We start from the raw sequence: 6,388 nt of genomic DNA, 5'->3' as shown, positions 1-6,388 counted from the left end.
GCTTTGCACCCACTGAATGGTGGATCCCACCAATTCTTCCTTGGGAGCCCACTTTTTGAGTGTGGGTTATCCAATGTTGCTGCTGAAACATAAAGTTTACGGCAGCAATTTGAAGGAATGGGTGTTTCTGGAAGCAGAAATTGTGCAAATCAGGAACATGAAGCAACTGCCTAGCAGAGCATTCAGGTTTACTAATGTGCCTCTCGAGGTTCTGCTGAAGCAAGTGTGGCAGAGAACCCTAGCCCTGAATTGGCCCACACAGGCAAACGGCACAAAGTGCAAGTAAAGAGGTTGCACTGCATGTCAATATAGTCTCGATCACCCAGAGGATGCGGCTGCAAGGCAGGAAAAAGTTTACGGACCTTACCGGATCAGCTAAAGGAAACTTATATAGTTTAGTTGGTAGCACTCTTGCTTCTGAGTCAGAAAATTGTGGGTTCAAGTCCCACTCCAGAGACGAGCAGAAAAATCTAGGCTGACACTCCAGTGCAGTACTGAGGGTGCGGTCTTATGGGCGAGACATTAAACCGAGGTGCAGTCTGCCCTCTCAGGTGGATGTAAAAGATCCCATGTCACTATATTGAAGAAGGGTAGGGGAGTTATATCTGGTGGCCTGGTCAATATTTACCCCTTAAAAAAAATCAACATCACTAAAACATTATCTAGTCACTATCATATTGCCATTTGTGGAAGCTTGCTGTGCACAAATTGGCAGCCGCATTCCAACATTACAACAGTGACTACACTTCAAATGTAATTAATTTGTTGTAAAGCACGTTGGGATACCTTGAGGTTGTGAAAGGTGCTATATAAATGTAAGTCTTTCTTAAGTTTACAAAACGTGTGTTCTCAGAGAACGTGTTTTCTGCAGTCATTCATGATTTTGCAAACACCCTGCACAGTCAGAGGGTAAAGGCACAGGAGTCTCAACATTAAGGGCTAGACTTTCCACTTTTGCGCAGATCGCCCAAAAATGGGTGTTATTTCCAGTGTTGGCAATAAATATGGGTTTTGAGATCGCCGGATTATCGCCCATTTTCAAAACCCCAAATTTCCATTTTATAAAATGGATGTTACCATGAGCGATCTGAAATGGGTGTTAGAGTAAAATTTTTTGACTTCTGCTGCAATGTCGGGGTCCATAGCAACGGTCGTTTCCCGCGTTTTAGGAGGTCAGGGGTCATCAATACATGCACAGAATAGGAAAGAGAGAGAGGGAGAGAGGGAGCAGAGAGGAAGTGAAAGCGTATGTGAGTGTGTTGTGTGCTTGTTTGGCTGTTGTGGGAGGTAGGAGGGAGAATTACCAGCAGCAAAAAGACTTGAGCACAAAGAACTTTGTTCCCATGGAGTTTTTGGCAAAAAAAATGTATTTAAAATGGAAGGGATGGAGGAGATGACACAGCACACTGTGGAGACTGAGGACGCTGGTGAAAGCAGTGAGGTGGGAGAGGAACAATTAGGAGGACGCAAACGAGCGAGAAGATTCTCCAACAATGCCTCCCTCCTGCAGGAGGTAGAGTCACGCTGGGGTCAATTGACCTGGGGTGTGCGTGGGAAGCCCACCCCAAAGGTCTACCAGAAGATATGGGCCGACATAGCCGAGGTGGTCTCGTCGGCGACCAATGAGGTGCGTGAGGGCAACCAGTGCCGCAAGCACTGGAACGACCTTGTCAGATCCGCCAGAGTAAGTATTATATTTATTTAAATGTACTTATGTATTTAAATAATTTGAATTTTCAGTGTAATGAGTGATTAAAATCTTGCACTTATACTGGGAATGTTTTATTCAAAGCCTGCATTTACGGTGTACGTCTTTATGTAAAGAATGATAATTATCATAATAATCATGATTACATCTGTTGGTTATTTGTTGTATCAGTCTCTGTGACAGTACCTAGCAATGATCTCATGCAATGATCTCATGCCATGTCGTGCTGGTGTTACCTTTTACAGAAGAAGCTTTTGAAGAATAGGGCCAAGCAGAAGGCAATGGGTGGCGGGTCACCAGTCATCAGCGACCTCAGCGACATCGTGGAGTGAGTCCTGGCACTGGTGGGGAGCCACCCCAGTCGGCCACGCATGCAGCTGGAGAACCTGATGTAAAGTCAATAGATGCCACACCCACTCATATCCGACCAATAATATATGATGACCTCATGAGAATCATAGTAATGCAAAATTAGGCGATGGTTATGAAATGTGATGTCTGTGATGATTTTGACAGCGGTGGATATGCTGTGTGTAGTGTTGGAATCACCTTATGACCCTAGCTCCCCCTTCCCCTCTAATAACCTAATTTATGTTTTGTAGCTCAGCCAGCAGCATGGCCCCATGCAAAACCATCGAGCCCAGAAGGTGGGGGTATGGGGCTAGACTTGCCAAATGATCGGGCATCTGCAAATTGATTGGGCTAACCAAACTGGTAGCAATGCGGTGGAAGAGGATTTTGTGGAGTGTATTAGGGATGGTTTTCGAGACCAATATGTCGAGGAACCAACTAGAGAGCTGGCCATCCTAGACTGGGTGATGTGTAATGAGAAGGGACTAATTAGCAATCTTGTTGTGTGAGGCCCCTTGGGGAAGAGTGACCATAATATGGTAGAATTATTTATTAAGATGAGAGTGGCACAGTTAATTCGGAAACAAGGGTCCTGAACTTAACGAAAGGTAAATTCGATGGTATGAGGCGTGAATTGGCTAGAATAGACTGGCAAAGGATACTTAAAGGGTTGACGGTGGATAAGCAATGGCAAACATTTAAAGATCACATGGATGAACTTCAACAATGCCTGTCTCGAGTAAAAATAAAACGGGGAAGGTGGTTCAACCGTGGCTAACAAGGGAAATTAAGGATAGTGTTAAAACCAAGGAATAAGCATATAAATTGGCTAGAAAAAGCAACAAACCTGAGGACTGGGAGAAATTTAGAATTCAACAGAGGAGGATTAAGGCTTTAATTAAGAGGAGGAAAATAGAGTACGAGAGGAAGCTTGCAGGAAACATAAAATCTGACTGCAAAAAGCTTCGATACATATGTGAAGAGAAAAAGATTACTGAAGACAAACATAGGTCCCTTGCAGTCGGATTCAGGTGAATTTATAATGGGGAACAAAGAAATGGCAGGCCAATTGAACAAATACTTTGGTTCTGTCTTCACGAAGAGAGACACAAATAACCTTCCGAATGTACTAGGGGACCGAGGGTCTAGTGAGAAGGAGGAACTGAAGGATATCCTTATAAAGTGGGAAATTGTGTTACGGAAATTGTTGGGATTAAAGGCTGATGAATCCCTGGGGCCTGGTAGTCTGCAAGCCAGAGTAATTAAGGAAGTGGCCCGAGAAATAGTGGATACATTGGTGATCATTTTCCAACAGTCTATCGACTCTGGATCAGTTCCTATGGACTGGAGGGTAGCTAATGTAACATGACTTTTTTAAAAAGGAGGGAGAGAGAAAAGGGGTAATTATAGACCGGTTAGCCTGACATCAGTAGTGGGGAAAATGTTGGAATCAATCATTAAGGATGAAATAGCAGCGCATTTGGAAAGCAGTGACAGGATCGGTCCAAGTCAGCATAGATTTGTGAAAGGGAAATCATGCTTGATGAATCTTCTGGAATTTTTTGAGGATGTAACAAGCAAAGTGGACAAGGGAGAACCAGTGGATGTGGTGTATTTAGACTTTCAAAAGGCTTTTGACAAGGTCTCGCACAAGAGATTGATGTGCAAAATCATGGTATTGGGGGTAATGTACTGACGTGGACAGAGAAGTGGTTGGCAGACCGGAAGCAGAGAGTCGGGATAAACGGGTCCTTTCCAGAATGGCAGGCAGTGACTAGTGGAGTGCCGCAGGGCTCAGTGCTGGGACCCCAGCTATTTACAAAATTCATTGACGATTTAGATGAAGGAATTGAGTGTAATATCTCCAAGTTTGCAGATGACACTAAGCTGGATGGTGGTGTGAGCTGTGTGGAGGATGCTAAGAGGCTGCAGGGTGACGTGGACAGGTTAGGTGAGAAGACAAATACATGGCAGATACAGTATAATGTGGATAAATGTGAGGTTATCCATTTTGGGGGCAAAAACACAAAGGCAGAATATTATCTGAATGGTGGCAGATTAGGAAAAAGGGAGGTGTAACGAGACCTGAGTGTCATGGTACATCAGACATTGAAAGTTGGCATGCAGGTACAGCAGGTGGTGAAGAAGGCAAATGGTATATTGCCCTTCATAGCTAGGTGATTTGAGTATAGGAGCAGGGAGGTCTTACTGCAGTTGTACAGGGCCTTGGTGAGGCCTCACCTGGAATATTGTGTTCAGTTTTGGTCTCCTAATATGAGGAAGGATGTTCTTGCTGTTGGGGGAGTGCAACGAAGGTTCACCAGACTGATTCCAGGGATGGCTAGACTGACATATGAGGAGAGACTGGATCAACTGGGTCTTTATTCACTGGAGTTTAGAAGGATGAGAGGGGATCTCATAGAAACGTATAAGATTCTGACGGGACTCGACAGGTTAGACATGGGAAGAATGTTCCCGATGTTGGGGAAGTCCAGAACCAGGGGACATAGTCTTAGGATAAGGGATAGACCATTTAGGACTGAGATAAGGAGAAACTTCTTACTCAGAGAGTTGTTAACCTGTGGAATTCCCTGCCGCAGAGAGTTGTTGATGCCAGTTCATTGGATATATTCAAGAGGGGGTTAGATAGGGCCCTTATGGCTAAAGAGATTAAGGGGTATGGAGAGAAAGCAGGAAAGGGGTACTGAAGGAATGATCAGCCATGATCTTATTGAATGGCGGTGTAGGCTCGAAGGGCCAAATGGCCTACTCCTGCACGTATTTTCTATGTTTCTATGTTTCTATGGTGCTGAGGAGCCCCGATTCTCGCCCGTGGAACTGCAGGGTGCCTTCTCCACGGATGACAGAGCGGACTTCGAGGAGCCTGCATCACCAAGCTCCATAATGCAGTCGACACCCATGACATCTAGTGCTCCTGCGGCCATTCCTGCCTTTACCGTACAGATACTGGGCTCAAGCATCTTGCCGCAGGGCACCCGAAGTAGATCCAGGACGGCGCCGACCATACGGAGGTTGGTTCGACGCAGTAGGTCTGTTCCACGAGCGACAGATCTGAGCGGGGACATGGTACACTTGTCCAGGAGGAGTGTTGACATAGTTCAGCAGATCCTCCAGACAAAGGGGGGCATATCCCACCAGCTGGCCACCCATTAGCGAGTACGTGCCACGGATGCTGAGGCCCTGGAGGTGATAGCCAGGAACACTGGTGGCAGAGACCTCCCAGTGGTCCAGGAGCACGGCACTGCACCACAAGGTGCCGCACCCCCATTGCCAACGACACATGAGAGCCAGGAGGAAGATCTTGCTTCTGGATCGGAGGACGTTCCCACACCGGGACCGTCCTCTCCCGTATCCATCCAACCAGCGGTTCTGCCATCATCCCACCCAATGAAGCAGCGCCTGAGGAGCTCATCGGCAAGGTAGCTTGGAGTCAGGAGAGGAAGGGGAAGGGGTAGAGATGGGGAGGAGACGCGGGGGCGGAAATGAAAGTGAGGTGTATGGCTGCAGGAGTTGTATTGGTCACGGTATTTTTATGTTGTTGTTGCTATTAAGTGGGCGGTATCGATGCAAAAAAAGTGGAAAGTCTCCCCTTAATTCCAGTTATACATGACTGATTGTCGACAAGGGATGTCCACAGTGAGCTACCAGTAACACATGTCCAAAGCCCAGCCAGAAAATTTCAGTCTGCTGCTTCAAGAGTCTGCCTTGTCTGGTTTCAACATGTGTTCTTAAAGAAATAGGAGCAGGAGTAGGCCATTTGGCCCCTCGAGCCTGCTCCGACATTTAATAAGATCATGGCTGATCTGATCATGGACTCATCTTCACTTTCCTGTCCACTTCCCATAACTCATCACTTCCTTATCGCTCAAAAATCTGTCTCTCGCCACCTTAAATATATTCAAAGACCCAGCCTCCATAGCTCGCTGGGGCAGAGAATTCCATAGATTTACAACCCTCAGAAAAAATTCCTCCTCATCTCAGTTTTAAATGGTCGATCCCTTATTCTAAAACTATGCCCCCTAGTTCTAGATTCCCCGACGAGTGGAAATATCCTCTCTGCATCTACCTTGTCGAGCCGTCTCAGTACCTTATATATTTCCATAAGATCACCTCTCATTCTTCTAAACTCCAATGAGTATACGCTTAACCTGCTCAATCTTTCTACGCAAGTCAACCTCCTCATCTCAGGAATCAAGTGAACTTCTCTGAACTGCCTCCAATGCAAATGTGTCTCATCTTAAATAAGGAGACCAAAACTGTACGCAGTACTCTGGGTGTGGCCTCACCAATATCCTGTACAGTTGTAGC

This window comes from Pristiophorus japonicus, chromosome 5, assembly GCF_044704955.1.
Source record: "Pristiophorus japonicus isolate sPriJap1 chromosome 5, sPriJap1.hap1, whole genome shotgun sequence".
NCBI classification, from domain to species: domain Eukaryota; kingdom Metazoa; phylum Chordata; class Chondrichthyes; family Pristiophoridae; genus Pristiophorus; species Pristiophorus japonicus.
This window is presented reverse-complemented; position numbering follows the sequence as displayed.